Genomic DNA, 22,619 nt, shown 5'->3' with positions numbered 1-22,619 from the left:
CCTGTGTGATACTGTCTGCTGAGCAGTGTTTCTAATCCTCTCCTGTGTGATACTGTGTGCTGAGCCGTGTATCTAATCCTCTCCTGTGTGATACTGTCTGCTGAGCTGTGTATCTAATCTTCTCCTGTGTGATACTGTCTGCTGAGCTGTGTATCTAATCTTCTCCTGTGTGATACTGTCTGCTGAGCTGTGTATCTAATCCTATTCGGTGTGATACTGTCTGCTGAGCTGTGTATCTAATCCTATTCGGTGTGATACTGTCTGCTGAGCTGTGTATCTAATCCTATCCGGTGTGATACTGTCTGCTGAGCTGTGTATCTAATCCTATCCGGTGTGATACTGTCTGCTGAGCTGTGTATCTAATCCTACCCTGTATGATACTGTCTGCTGAGCCGTTTATCTAATCCTCTCCTGTGTCATACTGTCTGCTGAGCCGTGTATCTAATCCTCTCCTGTGTGATACTGTCTGCTGAGATGTGTATCTAATCCTCTCCTGTGTGATACTGTCTGCTGAGCCGTGTATCTAATCTTCTCCTGTGTGATACTGTCTGCTGAGCCGTGTATCTAATCCTCTCCTGTGTCATACTGTCTGCTGAGCCGTGTATCTAATCCTCTCCTGTGTGATACTGTCTGCTGAGCTGTATCTCTAATCCTCTCCTGTGTGATACCATCTGCTGAGCCGTGTATCTAATCCTATCCCGCTCTGTGTGATACTGTCTGCTGAGCTGTGTATCTAATCCTATCCCGCTCTGTGTGATACTGTCTGCTGAGCTGTGTATCTAATCCTCTCCTGTGTGATACTGTCTGCTGAGCCGTGTATCTAATCCTCTCCTGTGTGATACTGTCTGCTGAGCCGTGTATCTAATCCTCTCCTGTGTGATACTGTCTGCTGAGCCGTGTATCTAATCCTCTCCTGTGTGATACTGTCTACTGAGCATTGTATCTAATCCTCTCCTGTGTGATACTGTCTGCTGAGCAGTGTTTCTAATCCTCTCCTGTGTGATACTGTCTGCTGAGCTGTGTATCTAATCTCCTGTGTGATACTGTCTGCTGAGCTGTGTATCTAATCTTCTCCTGTGTGATACTGTCTGCTGAGCTGTGTATCTAATCCTATTCGGTGTGATACTGTCTGCTGAGCTGTGTATCTAATCCTATTCGGTGTGATACTGTCTGCTGAGCTGTGTATCTAATCCTATTCGGTGTGATACTGTCTGCTGAGCTGTGTATCTAATCCTATTCGGTGTGATACTGTCTGCTGAGCTGTGTATCTAATCCTATCCGGTGTGATACTGTCGGCTGAGCTGTGTATCTAATCCTCTCCTGTGTGATACTGTCTGCTGAGCTGTATCTCTAATCCTCTCCTGTGTGATACCATCTGCTGAGCCGTGTATCTAATCTTCTCCTGTGTGATACTGTCTGCTGAGCTGTGTATCTAATCCTATTCGGTGTGATACTGTCTGCTGAGCTGTGTATCTAATCCTATCCGGTGTGATACTGTCTGCTGAGCTGTGTATCTAATCCTATCCGGTGTGATACTGTCTGCTGAGCTGTGTATCTAATCCTACCCTGTATGATACTGTCTGCTGAGCCGTGTATCTAATCCTCTCCTGTGTCATACTGTCTGCTGAGCCGTGTATCTAATCCTCTCCTGTGTCATACTGTCTGCTGAGCCGTGTATCTAATCCTCTCCTGTGTGATACTGTCTGCTGAGCTGTGTATCTAATCCTCTCCTGTGTGATACTGTCTGCTGAGCCATGTATCTAATCCTCTCCTGTGTCATACTGTCTGCTGAGCCGTGTATCTAATCCTCTCCTGTGTGATACTGTCTGCTGAGCTGTATCTCTAATCCTCTCCTGTGTGATACTGTCTGCTGAGCTGTGTATCTAATCCTATCCGGTGTGATACTGTCTGCTGAGCTGTGTATCTAATCCTACCCTGTATGATACTGTCTGCTGAGCCGTGTATCTAATCCTCTCCTGTGTCATACTGTCTGCTGAGCTGTATCTCTAATCCTCTCCTGTGTGATACCATCTGCTGAGCCGTGTATCTAATCCTCTCCTGTGTGATACTGTCTGCTGAGCCGTGTATCTAATCCTCTCCTGTGTGATACTGTCTGCTGAGCCGTGTATCTAATCCTCTCCTGTGTGATACTGTCTACTGAGCATTGTATCTAATCCTCTCCTGTGTGATACTGTCTGCTGAGCAGTGTTTCTAATCTTCTCCTGTGTGATACAGTCTGCTGAGCTGTGTATCTAATCTTCTCCTGTGTGATACTGTCTGCTGAGCTGTGTATCTAATCCTATTCGGTGTGATACTGTCTGCTGAGCTGTGTATCTAATCCTATCCGGTGTGATACTGTCTGCTGAGCTGTGTATCTAATCCTATCCGGTGTGATACTGTCTGCTGAGCTGTGTATCTAATCTTCTCCTGTGTGATACTGTCTGCTGAGCTGTCTATCTAATCTTCTCCTGTGTGATACTGTCTGCTGAGCTGTGTATCTAATCCTATCCTGTGTGATACCATCTGCTGAGCTGTGTATCTAATCCTCTCCTGTGTGATACTGTCTGCTGAGCAGTGTTTCTAATCCTCTCCTGTGTGATACTGTCTGCTGAGCTGTGTATCTAATCCTATCCGGTGTGATACTGTCTGCTGAGCTGTGTATCTAATCCTATCCGGTGTGATACTGTCTGCTGAGCTGTGTATCTAATCCTCTCCTGTGTGATACTGTCTGCTGAGCTGTGTATCTAATCTTCTCCTGTGTGATACTGTCTGCTGAGCTGTGTATCTAATCCTATCCGGTGTGATACTGTCTGCTGAGCAGTGTATCTAATCCTCTCCTGTGTGATACTGTCTGCTGAGCCATGTATCTAATCTTCTCCTGTGTGATACTGTCTGCTGAGCTGTGTATCTAATCTTCTCCTGTGTGATACTGTCTGCTGAGCTGTGTATCTAATCCTATCCGGTGTGATACTGTCTGCTGAGCTGTGTATCTAATCCTATTCGGTGTGATACTGTCTGCTGAGCTGTGTATCTAATCCTATCCGGTGTGATACTGTCTGCTGAGCTGTGTATCTAATCCTATCCGGTGTGATACTGTCTGCTGAGCTGTGTATCTAATCCTATCCGGTGTGATACTGTCTGCTGAGCCGTGTATCTAATCCTCTCCTGTGTCATACTGTCTGCTGAGCCGTGTATCTAATCCTCTCCTGTGTGATACTGTCTGCTGAGCTATGTATCTAATCCTCTCCTGTGTGATACTGTCTGCTGAGCCGTGTATCTAATCCTCTCCTGTGTCATACTGTCTGCTGAGCCGTGTATCTAATCCTCTCCTGTGTGATACTGTCTGCTGAGCTGTATCTCTAATCCTCTCCTGTGTGATACCATCTGCTGAGCCGTGTATCTAATCCTCTCCTGTGTGATACTGTCTGCTGAGCCGTGTATCTAATCCTCTCCTGTGTGATACTGTCTACTGAGCATTGTATCTAATCCTCTCCTGTGTGATACTGTCTGCTGAGCAGTGTTTCTAATCCTCTCCTGTGTGATACTGTGTGCTGAGCCGTGTATCTAATCCTCTCCTGTGTGATACTGTCTGCTGAGCTGTGTATCTAATCTTCTCCTGTGTGATACTGTCTGCTGAGCTGTGTATCTAATCTTCTCCTGTGTGATACTGTCTGCTGAGCTGTGTATCTAATCCTATTCGGTGTGATACTGTCTGCTGAGCTGTGTATCTAATCCTATTCGGTGTGATACTGTCTGCTGAGCTGTGTATCTAATCCTATCCGGTGTGATACTGTCTGCTGAGCTGTGTATCTAATCCTATCCGGTGTGATACTGTCTGCTGAGCTGTGTATCTAATCCTACCCTGTATGATACTGTCTGCTGAGCCGTTTATCTAATCCTCTCCTGTGTCATACTGTCTGCTGAGCCGTGTATCTAATCCTCTCCTGTGTGATACTGTCTGCTGAGATGTGTATCTAATCCTCTCCTGTGTGATACTGTCTGCTGAGCCGTGTATCTAATCTTCTCCTGTGTGATACTGTCTGCTGAGCCGTGTATCTAATCCTCTCCTGTGTCATACTGTCTGCTGAGCCGTGTATCTAATCCTCTCCTGTGTGATACTGTCTGCTGAGCTGTATCTCTAATCCTCTCCTGTGTGATACCATCTGCTGAGCCGTGTATCTAATCCTATCCCGCTCTGTGTGATACTGTCTGCTGAGCTGTGTATCTAATCCTATCCCGCTCTGTGTGATACTGTCTGCTGAGCTGTGTATCTAATCCTCTCCTGTGTGATACTGTCTGCTGAGCCGTGTATCTAATCCTCTCCTGTGTGATACTGTCTGCTGAGCCGTGTATCTAATCCTCTCCTGTGTGATACTGTCTGCTGAGCCGTGTATCTAATCCTCTCCTGTGTGATACTGTCTACTGAGCATTGTATCTAATCCTCTCCTGTGTGATACTGTCTGCTGAGCAGTGTTTCTAATCCTCTCCTGTGTGATACTGTCTGCTGAGCTGTGTATCTAATCTCCTGTGTGATACTGTCTGCTGAGCTGTGTATCTAATCTTCTCCTGTGTGATACTGTCTGCTGAGCTGTGTATCTAATCCTATTCGGTGTGATACTGTCTGCTGAGCTGTGTATCTAATCCTATTCGGTGTGATACTGTCTGCTGAGCTGTGTATCTAATCCTATTCGGTGTGATACTGTCTGCTGAGCTGTGTATCTAATCCTATTCGGTGTGATACTGTCTGCTGAGCTGTGTATCTAATCCTATCCGGTGTGATACTGTCGGCTGAGCTGTGTATCTAATCCTCTCCTGTGTGATACTGTCTGCTGAGCTGTATCTCTAATCCTCTCCTGTGTGATACCATCTGCTGAGCCGTGTATCTAATCTTCTCCTGTGTGATACTGTCTGCTGAGCTGTGTATCTAATCCTATTCGGTGTGATACTGTCTGCTGAGCTGTGTATCTAATCCTATTCGGTGTGATACTGTCTGCTGAGCTGTGTATCTAATCCTATCCGGTGTGATACTGTCTGCTGAGCTGTGTATCTAATCCTATCCGGTGTGATACTGTCTGCTGAGCTGTGTATCTAATCCTACCCTGTATGATACTGTCTGCTGAGCCGTGTATCTAATCCTCTCCTGTGTCATACTGTCTGCTGAGCCGTGTATCTAATCCTCTCCTGTGTCATACTGTCTGCTGAGCCGTGTATCTAATCCTCTCCTGTGTGATACTGTCTGCTGAGCTGTGTATCTAATCCTCTCCTGTGTCATACTGTCTGCTGAGCCGTGTATCTAATCCTCTCCTGTGTCATACTGTCTGCTGAGCCGTGTATCTAATCCTCTCCTGTGTGATACTGTCTGCTGAGCTGTATCTCTAATCCTCTCCTGTGTGATACTGTCTGCTGAGCTGTGTATCTAATCCTATCCGGTGTGATACTGTCTGCTGAGCTGTGTATCTAATCCTACCCTGTATGATACTGTCTGCTGAGCTGTGTATCTAATCCTCTCCTGTGTGATACTGTCTGCTGAGCTGTGTATCTAATCCTATGCTGTGTGATACTGTCTGCTGAGCTGTGTATCTAATCCTATGCTGTGTGATACTGCCTGCTGAGCTGTGTATCTAATCCTATGCTGTGTGATACTGTCTCCTCAGCTGTGTATCTAATCCCCTCCTGTGTGATACTGTCTGCTGAGCCGTGTATCTAATCCTATGCTGTGTGATACTGTCTACTGAGCCATGTATCTAATCCTCTCCTGTGAGATACTGTCTGCTGAGCTGCGTATCTAATCCTCTCCTGTGTGATACTGTCTGATGAACTGTGTATCTAATCCTGTCCTATGTGATACTGTCTGCTGAGCTGTGCATCTAATCCTCTCCTGTGTAATACTGTCTGCTGAGCCATGTATCTAATCTTATCCTGTGTGATACTGTCTGCTGAGCTGTGTATCTAATCCTATGCTGTGTGATACTGTCTGCTGAGCCATGTATCTAATCTTATCCTGTGTGATACTGTCTGCTGAACTGTGTATCTAATCTTATCCTGTGTGATACTGTCTGCTGAGCTGTGTACCTAATCCCCTCCTGTGTGATACTGTCTGCTGAGCTGTGTATCTAATCCCCTCCTGTGTGATACTGTCTGTTGAGCCGTGTATCTAGTCCTATGCTGTGTGATACTGCCTGATGAGCTGTGTATCTAAACCTATGCTGTGTATCTCATCCTCTCCTGTGTGATACTGTCTGCTGAGCTGTGTATCTAATCCTCTCCTGTGTGATACTGTCTGCTGAGCTATGTATCTAATCCTGTGTGATACTGTCTGCTGAGCTGTGTATCTAATTCTCTCCTGTGTGATACCGTCTGCTGAGCTGTGTATCTAATACTCTCCTGTGTGATACTGTCTGCTGAGCTGTGTATCTAATCCTCTCCTGTGTGATACTGTCTGCTGAGCAGTGTATCTAATACTCTCCTGTGTGATACTGTCTGATGAACCGTGTATCTAATCCCGCCCTGTGCGATACTGTCTGCTGAGCCGTGTATCTAATCCACTCCTGTGCGATACTGTCTGCTGAGCCGTGTATCTAATCCACTCCTGTGTGATACTGTCTGCTGATCTGTGTATCTAATCCTCTCCTGTGTGATACTGTCTGCTGAGCTGTGTATCTAATCCTACGCTGTGTGATACTGTCTGCTGGGCTGTGTATCTAATCCTCTCCTGTGTGATACTGTCTGCTGAGCTGTGTATCTAATCCTATCCTGTGTGATACTGTCTGCTGAGCCGTGTATCTAATCCTATGCTGTGTGATACTGTCTGCTGAGCTGTGTATCTAATCTTATACTGTGTGATACTGCCTGCTGAGCTGTGTATCTAATCCTATGCTGTGTGATACTGTATGCTGAGCAGTGTATCTATTCCTCTCCTGTGTGATACTGTCTCCTCAGCTGTGTATCTAATCCCCTCCTGTGTGATACTGTCTGCTGAGCCGTGTATCTAATCCTATGCTGTGTGATACTGTCTGCTGAGCCATGTATCTAATCCTCTCCTGTGAGATACTGTCTGCTGAGCTGCGTATCTAATCCTCTCCTGTGTGATACTGTCTGCTGAGCTGTGTATCTAATCCTGTCCTGTGTGTTACTGTCTGCTGAGCTGTGCATCTAATCCTCTCCTGTGTAATACTGTCTGCTGAGCTGTGTATCTAATCTTATCCTGTGTGATACTGTCTGCTGAGCTGTGTATCTAATCCCCTCCTTTGTGATACTGGCTGTTGAGCCGTGTATCTAATCCTATGCTGTGTGATACTGTCTGCTGAGCTGTGTATCTAAACCTATGCTGTGTATCTCATCCTCTCCTGTGTGATACTGTCGGCTGAGCTGTGTATCTAATCCTCTCCTGTGTGATACTGTCTGCTGAGCTATGTATCTAATCTTGTGTGATACTGTCTGCTGAGCTGTGCATCTAATCCTCTCCTGTGTGATACTATCCGCAGAGCAGTGTATCTAATCTTATCCTGTGTGATACTGTCTGCTGAGCTGTGTATCTAATCCCCTCCTGTGTGATACTGTCTGCTGAGCTGTGTATCTAATCCCCTCCTGTGTGATACTGTCTGCTGAACCGTGTATCTAATCCTCTCCTGTGTGATGCTGTCTGCTGAGCCATGTATCTAATCCTCTCCTGTGTGATACTGTCTGCTAAGCTGTGTGTCTAATCCTATCCTGTGTGATACTGTCTGCTGAGCTGTGTATCTAATCCCCTCCTGTGTGATACTGTCTGCTGAACCATGTATCTAATCCCCTCCTGTGTGATACTGTCTGCTGAGCCATGTATCTAATTCTCTCCTGTGTGATGCTGTCTGCTGAGCCATGTATCTAATCCTCTCCTGTGTGATACTGTCTGATGAACTGTGTATCTAATCCTCTCCTGTGTGATACTGTCTGCTAAGCTGTGTATCTAATCCTCTCCTGTGTGATGCTGTCTGCTGAGCCATGTATCTAATCCTCTCCTGTGTGATACTGTCTGATGAACTGTGTATCTAATCCTATCCTGTGTGATACTGTCTGCTGAGCTGTGTATCTAATCCTCTCCTGTGTGATACTGTCTGCTGAGCTGTGTATCTAATCCTCTCCTGTGTGATAATGTCTGCTGAGCCGTGTATCTAATCCACTCCTGTGTGATACTGTCAGCTGAGCTGTGTATCTAATCCTCTGCTGTGTGATACTGTCTGATGAGCTGTGTATCTAATCCTCTCCTGTGTGATACTGCCTACTGAGCTGTGTATCTAATCCTATCCTGTGTGATACTGTCTGCTGAGTCGTGTATCTAATCCCGCCCTGTGCGATACTGTCTGCTGAGCCGTAGATCTAATCCTCTCCTGTGTGATACTGTCTGCTGAGCCGTGTATCTAATCCACTCCTGTGTGATACTGTCAGCTGAGCTGTGTATCTGATCCTCTCCTGTGTGATACTGTCTGCTGAGCCGTGTATCTAATCCTCTCCTGTGTGATACTGCCTACTGAGCTGTGCATCTAATCCTATCCTGTGTGATACCATCAGAGGAGCAGTGTATCTAATCCTATCCTGTGTGATACCATCTGCTGAGCTGTGTATCTAATCCTATCCTGTGTGATACTGTCTGCTGAGCTGTGTATCTAATCCACTCCTGTGTGATACTGTCTGCTGAGCTGTATATCTAATCCTATCCTGTGCGATACTATCTGCTGAGCTGTGTATCTAATCCTCTCCTGTGTGATACTGTCTGCTGAGCTGTGTATCTAATCCTCTCCTGTGTGATACTGTCAGCTGAGCTGTGTATCTAATCCTCTCCTGTGTGATACTGTCTGCTGAGCCGTGTATCTAATCCTGTCCTGTGTGATACTGTCTGATGAGCTATGTATCTAATCCTCTCCTGTGTGATACTGTCTGCTGAGCTGTGTATCTAATCCTGTCCTGTGTGATACTGTCTGATGAGCTATGTATCTAATCCTCTCCTGTGCGATACTGTCTGATGAGCCGAGTATCTAATCCTCTCCTGTGTGATACTGTCTGCTGAGCTGTGCATCTAATCCTATCCTGTGTGATACTATCTGCTGAGCAGTGTATCTAATCCTCTCCTGTGTGATACTGTCTGCTGAGCCGTGTATCTAATCCTCTCCTGTGTGATACTGTCTGCTGAGCTGTGTATCTAATCCTCTCTTGTGTGATACTGTCTGCTGAGCCGTGTATCTAATCCTACCCTGTGTGATACTGTCTGCTGAACCGTGTATCTAATCCTGCCCTGTGTGATACTGTCTGCTGAGCAGTGTATCTAATCCTATCCTGTGTGATACCATCTGCTGAGCTGTGTATCTAATCCTCTCCTGTGTGATACTGTCTGCTGAGCTGTGTATCAAATCCTCTCCTGTGTGATACTGTCTGCTGAGCCGTGTATCTAATCCTACCCTGTGTGATACTGTCTGCTGAACCGTGTATCTAATCCTGCCCTGTGTGATACTGTCTGCTGAGCTGTGTATCTAATCCTATCCTGTGTGATACCATCTGCTGAGCCGTGTAACTAATCCTCTCCTGTGTGATACTGTCTGCTGAGCCCTGTATCTAATCATATCCTGTGTGATACCATCTGCTGAGCAGTGTATCTAAACCTATCCTGTGTGATACCAGCTGCTGAGCTGTGTATCTAATCCTATCCTTTGTGATACTGTCTGCTGAGCTGTGTATCTAATCCTTTCCTTTGTGATACCATCTGCTGAGCTGTGTATCTAATCCTCTCCTGTGTGATAATGTCTGCTGAGCCGTGTATCTAATCCTCTCCTGTGTGATACTGTCTGCTGAGCTGTGTATATAATCCTGTCCTGTGTGATACAGTCCGCTGAGCTATGTATCTAATCCTCTCCTGTGCGATATTCTCTGCTGAGCTGTGTATCTAATCCTCTCCTGTGTGATACTGTCTGCTGAGCTGTGCATCTAATCCTATCCTGTGTGATACTATCTGCTGAGCAGTGTATCTAATCCTATCCTGTGTGATACTGTCTGATGAACTGTGTATCTAATCCTATCCTGTGTGATACTGTCAGATGAGTTGTGTATCTAATCCTATCCTGTGTGATACCATCTGCTGAGCTGTGTATCTAATCCTTTCCTGTGTGATACTGTCTGCTGAGATGTGTATCTAATCCTCTCCTGTATGATACTGTCTGCTGAGCTATGTATCTAATCCTCTCCTGTGTGATACTGTTTGCTGAGCTGTGTATCTAATCCTTTCCTGTGTGATACTGCCTGCAGAGCTGTGTATCTAAGCCTATCCTGTGTGATACTGTCTGCTGAGCCATGTATATAATCCTCTACTGTGTGATACTGTCAGGTGAGCTGTGTATCTAAGCCTATCCTGTGTGATACTGTCTGCTGAGCCATGTATATAATCCTCTACTGTGTGATACTGTCAGGTGAGCTGTGTATCTAAGCCTATCCTGTGTGATACTGTCTGCTGAGCTGTATATCTAATCCTATCCTGTGTGATATTGTCAGCTGAGCCGTGTATCTAATCCTCTCCTGTGTGATACTGTCTGCTGTGCTGTGTATCTAATCCTATGCTGTGTGATACTGTCTGCTGAGCTGTGTATCTAATCCTATGCTGTGTGATACTGTCTGCTGAGCTGTATCTCTAATCCTACCCTGTGTGATACTGTCTGCTCAACCGTGTATCTAATCCTCTCCTGTGTGATACCGTCTGCTGAGCAGTGTATCTAATCCTCTCCTGTGTGATACCGGCTGCTGAGCTGTGTATCTAATCCTCTCCTGTGTGATACTGTCTGCTGAGCCGTGTATCTAATCCTATCCTGTGTGATACTGTCTGCTGAGCCGTGTATCTAATCCTGCCCTGTGTGATACTGTCAGCTGAGCTGTGTAACTAATCCTCTCCTGTGTGATACTGTCAGCTGAGCTGTGTATCTAATCCTCTCCTGTGTGATACTGTCTGCTGAGCTGTGTATCTAATCCAGTCCTGTGTGATACTGTCTGCTGAGCTGTATATCTAATCCTATCCTGTGCGATACTGTCTGCTGAGCTGTGTATCTAATCCTCTCCTGTGTGATACTGTCTGCTGAGCTGTGTATCTAATCCTCTCCTGTGTGATACTGTCTGCTGAGCCGTGTATCTAATCCTATCCTGTGTGATACTGTCTGCTGAGCCGTGTATCTAATCCTGCCCTGTGTGATACTGTCAGCTGAGCTGTGTATCTAATCCTCTCCTGTGTGATACTGTCAGCTGAGCTGTGTATCTAATCCTCTCCTGTGTGATACTGTCTGCTGAGCTGTGTATCTAATCCTATCCTGTGTGATACTATCTGCTGAGCAGTGTATCTAATCCTATCCTGTGTGATACCGTCTGCTGAGCCGTGTATCTAATCCCGCCCTGTGCGATACTGTCTGCTGAGCCGTGGATCTAATCCACTCCTGTGTGATATTGTCTGCTGAGCTGTGTATCTAATCCCGCTCTGTGCGATACTGTCTGCTGAGCCGTGTATCTAATCCACTCCTGTGTGATACTGTCTGATGAACTGTGTATCTAATCCTATCCTGTGTGATACTGTCTGCTGAGCCGTGTATCTAATCCCGCCCTGTGCGATACTGTCTGCTGAGCCGTGTATCTAATCCACTCCTGTGTGATACTATCTGCTGAGCTTTGTATCTAATCCTGTGCTGTGTGATACTGTCAGCTGAGTTGTGTATCTAATCCTATCCTGTGTGATACCAGCTGCTGAGCTGTGTATCTAATCCTTTCCTGTGTGATACTGTCTGCTGAGCTGTGTATCTAATCCTCTCCTGTATGATACTGTCTGCTGAGCTATGTATCTAATCCTCTCCTGTGTGATACTGTTTGCTGAGCTGTGTATCTAATCCTTTCCTGTGTGATACTGCCTGCAGAGCTGTGTATCTAAGCCTATCCTGTGTGATACTGTCTGCTGAGCCATGTATATAATCCTATCCTGTGTGATACTGTCTGCTGAGCTGTATATCTAATCCTATCCTGTGTGATATTGTCAGCTGAGCTGTGTATCTAATCCTCTCCTGTGTGATACTGTCTGCTGAGCTGTGTATCAAATCCTCTCCTGTGTGATACTGACTGCTGTGCTGTGTATCTAATCCTATGCTGTGTGATACTGTCTGCTGAGCTGTGTATCTAATCCTATGCTGTGTGATACTGTCTGCTGAGCTGTATCTCTAATCCTACCCTGTGTGATACTGTCTGCTCAACCGTGTATCTAATCCTCTCCTGTGTGATACCGTCTGCTGAGCAGTGTATCTAATCCTCTCCTGTGTGATACCGGCTGCTGAGCTGTGTATCTAATCCTCTCCTGTGTGATACTGTCTGCTGAGCCGTGTATCTAATCCTATCCTGTGTGATACTGTCTGCTGAGCTGTGTATCTAATCCTGCCCTGTGTGATACTGTCAGCTGAGCTGTGTATCTAATCCTCTCCTGTGTGATACTGTCAGCTGAGCTGTGTATCTAATCCTCTCCTGTGTGATACTGTCTGCTGAGCTGTGTATCTAATCCACTCCTGTGTGATACTGTCTGCTGAGCTGTATATCTAATCCTATCCTGTGCGATACTATCTGCTGAGCTGTGTATCTAATCCTCTCCTGTGTGATACTGTCTGCTGAGCTGTGTATCTAATCCTCTCCTGTGTGATACTGTCTGCTGAGCCGTGTATCTAATCCTATCCTGTGTGATACTGTCTGCTGAGCCGTGTATCTAATCCTGCCCTGTGTGATACTGTCAGCTGAGCTGTGTATCTAATCTTCTCCTGTGTGATACTGTCAGCTGAGCTGTGTATCTAATCCTCTCCTGTGTGACACTGTCTGCTGAGCTGTGCATCTAATCCTCTCCTGTGTGATACTGTCAGCTGAGATGTGTATCTAATCCTCTCCTGTGTGATACTGTCTGCTGAGCCGTGTATCTAATCCAGTCCTGTGTGATACTGTCTGATGAGCTATGTATCTAATCTTCTCCTGTGTGATACTGTCTGCTGAGCTGTGTATCTAATCCTGTCCTGTGTGATACTGTCTGATGAGCTATGTATCTAATCCTCTCCTGTGCGATACTGTCTGATGAGCCGTGTATCTAATGCTCTCCTGTGTGATACTGTCTGCTGAGCTGTGTATCTAATCCTATCCTGTGTGATACTATCTGCTGAGCAGTGCATCTAATCCTCTCCTGTGTGATACTGTCTGCTGAGCCGTGTATCTAATCCTCTCCTGTGTGAAACTGTCTGCTGAGCTGTGTATCTAATCCTCTCCTGTGTGATACTGTCTGCTGAGCCGTGTATCTAATCCTACCCTGTGTGATACTGTCTGCTGAACCGTGTATCTAATCCTGCCCTGTGTGATACTGTCTGCTGAGCAGTGTATCTAATTCTATCCTGTGTGATACCATCTGCTGAGCTGTGTATCTAATCCTCTCCTGTGTGATACTGTCTGCTGAGCTGTGTATCAAATCCTCTCCTGTGTGATACTGTCTGCTGAGCCGTGTATCTAATCCTACCCTGTGTGATACTGTCTGCTGAACCGTGTATCTAATCCTGCCCTGTGTGATACTGTCTGCTGAGCAGTGTATCTAATCCTATCCTGTGTGATACCATCTGCTGAGCTGTGTATCTAATCCTCTCCTGTGTGATACTGTCTGCTGAGCTGTGTATCAAATCCTCTCCTGTGTGATACTGTCTGCTGAACCGTGTATCTAATCCTACCCTGTGTGATACTGTCTGCTGAACCGTGTATCTAATCCTGCCCTGTGTGGTACTGTCTGCTGAGCTGTATATCTAATCCTATCCTGTGTGATACCATCTGCTGAGCCGTGTAACTAATCCTCTCCTGTGTGATACTGTCTGCTGAGCCCTGTATCTAATCATATCCTGTGTGATACCATCTGCTGAGCTGTGCATCTAATCCTATCCTGTGTGATACTATCTGCTGAGCAGTGTATCTAATCCTATCCTGTGTGATACTGTCTGCTGAGCCGTGTATCTAATCCCGCCCTGTGCGATACTGTCTGCTGAGCTCTGTATCTAATCCTATCCTGTGTGATACTGTCTGCTGAGCTGTGTATCTAATCCCGCCCTGTGCGATACTGTCTGCTGAGCCGTGTATCTAATCCACTCCTGTGTGATACTGTCTGATGAACTGTGTATCTAATCCTATCCTGTGTGATACTGTCTGCTGAGCCGTGTATCTAATTCCGCCCTGTGCGATACTGTCTGCTGAGCCGTGTATCTAATCCACTCCTGTGTGATACTATCTCCTGAGCTTTGTATCTAATCCTGTGCTGTGTGATACTGTCTGCTGAGCCGTGTATCTAATCCACTCCTGTGTGATACTATCTGCTGAGCTTTGTATCTAATCCTGTGCTGTGTGATACTGTCAGCTGAGTTGTGTATCTAATCCTATCCTGTGTGATACCATCTGCTGAGCTGTGTATCTAATCCTTTCCTGTGTGATACTGTCTGCTGAGCTGTGTATCTAATCCTATGCTGTGTGATACTGTCTGCTGAGCTGTATCTCTAATCCTACCCTGTGTGATACTGTCTGCTCAACCGTGTATCTAATCCTCTCCTGTGTGATACCGTCTGCTGAGCAGTGTATCTAATCCTCTCCTGTGTGATACCGGCTGCTGAGCTGTGTATCTAATCCTCTCCTGTGTGATACTGTCTGCTGAGCCGTGTATCTAATCCTATCCTGTGTGATACTGTCTGCTGAGCTGTGTATCTAATCCTGCCCTGTGTGATACTGTCAGCTGAGCTGTGTATCTAATCCTCTCCTGTGTGATACTGTCAGCTGAGCTGTGTATCTAATCCTCTCCTGTGTGATACTGTCTGCTGAGCTGTGTATCTAATCCACTCCTGTGTGATACTGTCTGCTGAGCTGTATATCTAATCCTATCCTGTGCGATACTATCTGCTGAGCTGTGTATCTAATCCTCTCCTGTGTGATACTGTCTGCTGAGCTGTGTATCTAATCCTCTCCTGTGTGATACTGTCTGCTGAGCCGTGTATCTAATCCTATCCTGTGTGATACTGTCTGCTGAGCCGTGTATCTAATCCTGCCCTGTGTGATACTGTCAGCTGAGCTGTGTATCTAATCCTCTCCTGTGTGATACTGTCAGCTGAGCTGTGTATCTATTCCCTCCTGTGTGACACTGTCTGCTGAGCTGTGCATCTAATCCTCTCCTGTGTGATACTGTCAGCTGAGCTGTGTATCTAATCCTCTCCTGTGTGATACTGTCTGCTGAGCCGTGTATCTAATCCAGTCCTGTGTGATACTGTCTGATGAGCTATGTATCTAATCTTCTCCTGTGTGATACTGTCTGCTGAGCTGTGTATCTAATCCTGTCCTGTGTGATACTGTCTGATGAGCTATGTATCTAATCCTCTCCTGTGCGATACTGTCTGATGAGCCGTGTATCTAATCCTCTCCTGTGTGATACTGTCTGCTGAGCTGTGTATCTAATCCTATCCTGTGTGATACTATCTGCTGAGCAGTGCATCTAATCCTCTCCTGTGTGATACTGTCTGCTGAGCCGTGTATCTAATCCTCTCCTGTGTGAAACTGTCTGCTGAGCTGTGTATCTAATCCTGCCCTGTGTGATACTGTCTGCTGAGCAGTGTATCTAATTCTATCCTGTGTGATACCATCTGCTGAGCTGTGTATCTAATCCTCTCCTGTGTGATACTGTCTGCTGAGCTGTGTATCAAATCCTCTCCTGTGTGATACTGTCTGCTGAGCCGTGTATCTAATCCTACCCTGTGTGATACTGTCTGCTGAACCGTGTATCTAATCCTGCCCTGTGTGATACTGTCTGCTGAGCAGTGTATCTAATCCTATCCTGTGTGATACCATCTGCTGAGCTGTGTATCTAATCCTCTCCTGTGTGATACTGTCTGCTGAGCTGTGTATCAAATCCTCTCCTGTGTGATACTGTCTGCTGAACCGTGTATCTAATCCTACCCTGTGTGATACTGTCTGCTGAACCGTGTATCTAATCCTGCCCTGTGTGATACTGTCTGCTGAGCTGTATATCTAATCCTATCCTGTGTGATACCATCTGCTGAGCCGTGTAACTAATCCTCTCCTGTGTGATACTGTCTGCTGAGCCCTGTATCTAATCATATCCTGTGTGATACCATCTGCTGAGCTGTGCATCTAATCCTATCCTGTGTGATACTATCTGCTGAGCAGTGTATCTAATCCTATCCTGTGTGATACTGTCTGCTGAGCCGTGTATCTAATCCCGCCCTGTGCGATACTGTCTGCTGAGCTCTGTATCTAATCCTATCCTGTGTGATACTGTCTGCTGAGCTGTGTATCTAATCCCGCCCTGTGCGATACTGTCTGCTGAGCCGTGTATCTAATCCACTCCTGTGTGATACTGTCTGATGAACTGTGTATCTAATCCTATCCTGTGTGATACTGTCTGCTGAGCCGTGTATCTAATTCCGCCCTGTGCGATACTGTCTGCTGAGCCGTGTATCTAATCCACTCCTGTGTGATACTATCTCCTGAGCTTTGTATCTAATCCTGTGCTGTGTGATACTGTCTGCTGAGCCGTGTATCTAATCCACTCCTGTGTGATACTATCTGCTGAGCTTTGTATCTAATCCTGTGCTGTGTGATACTGTCAGCTGAGTTGTGTATCTAATCCTATCCTGTGTGATACCATCTGCTGAGCTGTGTATCTAATCCTTTCCTGTGTGATACTGTCTGCTGAGCTGTGTATCTAATCCTCTCCTGTGTGATACTGTCTGCTGAGCTATGTATCTAATCCTCTCCTGTGTGATACTGTTTGCTGAGCTGTGTATCTAATCCTTTCCTGTGTGATACTGCCTGCAGAGCTGTGTATCTAAGCCTATCCTGTGTGATACCATCTGCAGAGCTGTGTATCTAATCCTCTCCTGTGTGATACTGTCTGCTGAGCCATGTATATAATCCTCTACTGTGTGATACTGTCAGGTGAGCTATGTATCTAAGCCTATCCTGTGTGCTACTGTCTGCTGAGCCATGTATATAATCCTATCCTGTGTGATACTGTCAGCTGAGCTGTGTATCTAATCCTCTCCTGTGTGATATTGTCAGCTGAGCTGTGTATCAAATCCTCTCCTGTGTGATACTGACTGCTGTGCTGTGTATCTAATCCTATGCTGTGTGATACTGTCTGCTGAACTGTGTATCTAATCCTATGCTGTGTGATACTGTCTGCTGAGCTGTATCTCTAATCCTACCCTGTGTGATACTGTCTGCTCAACCGTGTATCTAATCCTCTCCTGTGTGATACCGTCTGCTGAGCAGTGTATCTAATCCTCTCCTGTGTGATACCGGCTGCTGAGCTGTGTATCTAATCCTCTCCTGTGCGATACTGTCTGCTGAGCTGTGTATCTAATCATCTCCTGTGTGATACTGTCAGCTGAGCTGTGTATCTAATCCTCTCCTGTGTGATACTGTCTGCTGAGCTGTGTATCTAATCCTGTCCTGTGTGATATTGTCTGATGAGCTATGTATCTAATCCTCTCCTGTGCGATACTGTCTGCTGAGCTGTGTATCTAATCCTCTCCTGTGTGATACTGTCAGCTGAGCTGTGTATCTAATCCTCTCCTGTGTGATACTGTCTGCTGAGCCGTGTATCTAATCCTGTCCTGTGTGATACTGTCTGATGAGCTATGTATCTAATCCTCTCCTGTGTGATACTGTCTGCTGAGCTGTGTATCTAATCCTGTCCTGTGTGATACTGTCTGATGAGCTATGTATCTAATCCTCTCCTGTGCGATACTGTCTGATGAGCCGTGTATCTAATCCTCTCCTGTGTGATACTGTCTGCTGAGCTGTGCATCTAATCCTCTCCTGTGTGATACTATCTGCTGAGCAGTGTATCTAATCCTCTCCTGTGTGATACTGTCTGCTGAGCCGTGTATCTAATCCTCTCCTGTGTGATACTGTCTGCTGAGCTGTGTATCTAATCCTCTCCTGTGTGATACTGTCTGCTGAGCCGTGTATCTAATCCTACCCTGTGTGATACTGTCTGCTGAACCGTGTATCTAATCCTGCCCTGTGTGATACTGTCTGCTGAGCAGTGTATCTAATTCTATCCTGTGTGATACCATCTGCTGAGCTGTGTATCTAATCCTCTCCTGTGTGATACTGTCTGCTGAGCTGTGTATCAAATCCTCTCCTGTGTGATACTGTCTGCTGAGCCGTGTATCTAATCCTACCCTGTGTGATACTGTCTGCTGAACCGTGTATCTAATCCTGCCCTGTGTGATACTGTCTGCTGAGCAGTGTATCTAATCCTATCCTGTGTGATACCATCTGCTGAGCTGTGTATCTAATCCTCTCCTGTGTGATGCTGTCTGCTGAGTCGTGTATCTAATCCTCTCCTGTGTGATACTGTCTGCTGAGCTGTGTATCAAATCCTCTCCTGTGTGATACTGTCTGCTGAGCTGTGTATCTAATCCTATGCTGTGTGATTCTGTCAGCTGAGCTGTGTATCTAATCCTCTCCTGTGTGATGCTGTCTGCTGAGCCATGTATCTAATCCTCTCCTGTGTGATACTGTCTGCTGGGCTGTGTATCAAATCCTCTCCTGTGTGATACTGTCTGCTGAGCCGTGTATCTAATCCTACCCTGTGTGATACTGTCTGCTGAACCGTGTATCTAATCCTGCCCTGTGTGATACTGTCTGCTGAGCTGTGTATCTAATCATATCCTGTGTGATACCATCTGCTGAGCCGTGTAACTAATCCTCTCCTGTGTGATACTGTCTGCTGAGCCCTGTATCTAATCATATCCTGTGTGATACCATCTGCTGAGCAGTGTATCTAAACCTATCCTGTGTGATACCAGCTGCTGAGCTGTGTATCTAATCCTATCCTTTGTGATACTGTCTGCTGAGCTGTGTATCTAATCCTCTCCTGTGTGATACTATCTGCTGAGCAGTGTATCTAATCCTCTCCTTTGTGATACTGTCTGCTGAGCCGTGTATCTAATCCTCTACTGTGTGATACTATCTGCTGAGCAGTGTATCTAATCCTATCTTGTGTGATACCATCTGCTGAGCTGTGTATCTAATCCTCTCCTGTGTGATAATGTCTGCTGAGCCGTGTATCTAATCCTCTCCTGTGTGATACTGTCTGCTGAGCTGTGTATCTAATCCTGTCCTGTGTGATACAGTCCGCTGAGCTATGTATCTAATCCTCTCCTGTACGATACTGTCTGCTGAGCTGTGCATCTAATCCTATCCTGTGTGATACTATCTGCTGAGCAGTGTATCTAATCCTATCCTGTGTGATACTGTCTGCTGAGCCGTGTATCTAATCCCGCCCTGTGCGATACTGTCTGCTGAGCCGTGGATCTAATCCACTCCTGTGTGATACTGTCTGCTGAGCTGTGTATCTAATCCCGCCCTGTGCGATACTGTCTGCTGAGCCGTGTATCTAATCCACTCCTGTGTGATACTGTCTGATGAACTGTGTATCTAATCCTATCCTGTGTGATACTGTCTGCTGAGCCGTGTATCTAATCCCGCCCTGTGCGATACTGTCTGCTGAGCCGTGTATCTAATCATATCCTGTGTGATACTGTCTGCTGAGCTGTGTATCTAATCCACTCCTGTGTGATACTATCTGCTGAGCTTTGTATCTAATCCTTTCCTGTGTGATACTGTCTGCTGAGCTGTGTATCTAATCCTCTCCTGTGTGATACCGTCTGCTGAGCCGTGTATCTAATCCTCTCCTGTGTGATACTGTCTGCTGAGCTATGTATCTAATCCTCTCCTGTGTGATACTGTTTGCTGAGCTGTGTATCTAATCCTTTCCTGTGTGATACTGCCTGCTGAGCTGTGTATCTAAGCCTATCCCGTGTGATACTGTCTGCTGAGCCATGTATATAATCCTCTACTGTGTGATACTGTCAGGTGAGCTGTGTATCTAATCCTCTCCTGTGTGATACTGTCTGCTGAGCCGTGTATATAATCCTGTCCTGTGTGATACTGTCTGCTGAGCAGTGTATCTAATTCCATCCTGTTTGATACCATCTGCTGATCCGTGTATCTAATCCTCTCCTGTGTGATACTGTCTGCTGAGCTGTGTATCAAATCTTCTCCTGTGTGATACTGACTGCTGTGCTGTGTATCTAATCCTATGTTGTGTGATACTATCTGCTGAGCAGTGTATCTCATCCTATACTGTGTGATACTGTCTGCTGAGCTGTGTATCTAATCCTATGCTGTGTGATAATGTCTGCTGAGCTGTATCTCTAATCCTACCCTGTGTGATACTGTCTGCTCAACCGTGTATCTAATCCTCTCCTGTGTGATATCGTCTGCTGAGCAGTGTATCTAATCCTCTCCTGTGTGATACCGGCTGCTGAGCTGTGTATTTAATCCTCTCCTGTGCGATACTCTCTGCTGAGCTGTGTATCTAATCCTTTCCTGTGTGATACTGTGTGCTGAGCTGTGTATGTAATCCTCTGTGTGATACTGTCTGATGAGCTGTGTATCTAATCCTCTCCTGTGTGATACTGTCTGCTGAGCTGTGTATCTAATCCTCTCCTGTGTGATACTGTCTGATGAACTGTGCATCTAATCCCGCCCTGTGCGATACTGTCTGCTGAGCCGTGTATCTAATCCACCCGTGTGATACAGTCTGCTGAGCTGTGTATCTAATCCTATGATGTGTGATACTGTCTGCTGAGCTGTGTATCTAATCCTCTCCTGTGTGATACTGTCTGATGAGCTGTGTATCTAATCCTCTTCTGTGTGACTCTGTCTGCTGAGCCGTGTATCTAATCCTCTCCTGTGTGATACTGTGTGCTGAGATGTGTATCTTATCCTATCCTGTGTGATACTGGCTGATGAACTGTGTATCTAATCCTATCTTGTGTGATACCATCTGCTGAGTCGTGTATCTAATCCCGCCCTGTGCGATACTGTCTGCTGAGCCGTGTATCTAATCCACTCCTGTGTGATACTGTCTGATGAACTGTGTATCTAATCCTCTCCTGTGTGATACTGTCTGCTGAGCTGTGTATCTAATCCTCTCCTGTGTGATACCATCTGCTGAGCAGTGTATCTAAACCTATCCTGTGTGAAACTGTCTGCTGAGTCGTGTATCTAATCCTATGCTGTGTGATACTATCTGCTGAGCAGTGTATCGAATCTTATACTGTGTGATATTGTCTGCTGAGCTATGTATCTAATCCTATCCTGTGTGATACTGTCTGCTGAGCCGTGTATCTAATCCCGCCCTGTGCGATACTGTCTGCTGAGCTCTGTATCTAATCCTATCCTGTGTGATACTGTCTGCTGAGCTGTGTATCTAATCCCGCCCTGTGCGATACTGTCTGCTGAGCCGTGTATCTAATCCACTCCTGTGTGATACTGTCTGATGAACTGTGTATCTAATCCTATCCTGTGTGATACTGTCTGCTGAGCCGTGTATCTAATTCCGCCCTGTGCGATACTGTCTGCTGAGCCGTGTATCTAATCCACTCCTGTGTGATACTATCTGCTGAGCTTTGTATCTAATCCTGTGCTGTGTGATACTGTCTGCTGAGTCGTGTATCTAATCCACTCCTGTGTGATACTATCTGCTGAGCTTTGTATCTAATCCTGTGCTGTGTGATACTGTCAGCTGAGTTGTGTATCTAATCCTATCCTGTGTGATACCATCTGCTGAGCTGTGTATCTAATCCTTTCCTGTGTGATACTGTCTGCTGAGCTGTGTATCTAATCCTCTCCTGTGTGATACTGTCTGCTGAGCTATGTATCTAATCCTCTCCTGTGTGATACTGTTTGCTGAGCTGTGTATCTAATCCTTTCCTGTGTGATACTGCCTGCAGAGCTGTGTATCTAAGCCTATCCTGTGTGATACCATCTGCAGAGCTGTGTATCTAATCCTCTCCTGTGTGATACTGTCTGCTAAGCCATGTATATAATCCTCTACTGTGTGATACTGTCAGGTGAGCTATGTATCTAAGCCTATCCTGTGTGCTACTGTCTGCTGAGCCATGTATATAATCCTATCCTGTGTGATACTGTCAGCTGAGCTGTGTATCTAATCCTCTCCTGTGTGATATTGTCAGCTGAGCTGTGTATCTAATCCTCTCCTGTGTGATACTGTCTGCTGAGCTGTGTATCAAATCCTCTCCTGTGTGATACTGACTGCTGTGCTGTGTATCTAATCCTATGCTGTGTGATACTGTCTGCTGAACTGTGTATCTAATCCTATGCTGTGTGATACTGTCTGCTGAGCTGTATCTCTAATCCTACCCTGTGTGATACTGTCTGCTCAACCGTGTATCTAATCCTCTCCTGTGTTATACCGTCTGCTGAGCAGTGTATCTAATCCTCTCCTGTGTGATACCGGCTGCTGAGCTGTGTATCTAATCCTCTCCTGTGCGATACTGTCTGCTGAGCTGTGTATCTTATCATCTCCTGTGTGATACTGTCAGCTGAGCTGTGTATCTAATCCTCTCCTGTGTGATACTGTCTGCTGAGCTGTGTATCTAATCCTGTCCTGTGTGATACTGTCTGATGAGCTATGTATCTAATCCTCTCCTGTGCGATACTGTCTGCTGAGCTGTGTATCT

Source organism: Phyllobates terribilis, unplaced genomic scaffold (assembly GCF_046119375.1).
Source record: "Phyllobates terribilis strain yellow unplaced genomic scaffold, ASM4611937v1 Scaffold_247__1_contigs__length_2908721, whole genome shotgun sequence".
NCBI lineage: Eukaryota > Metazoa > Chordata > Amphibia > Anura > Dendrobatidae > Phyllobates > Phyllobates terribilis.
The sequence above is the reverse complement of the archived record's forward strand: the minus strand, read 5'-3'. Positions refer to the sequence as shown.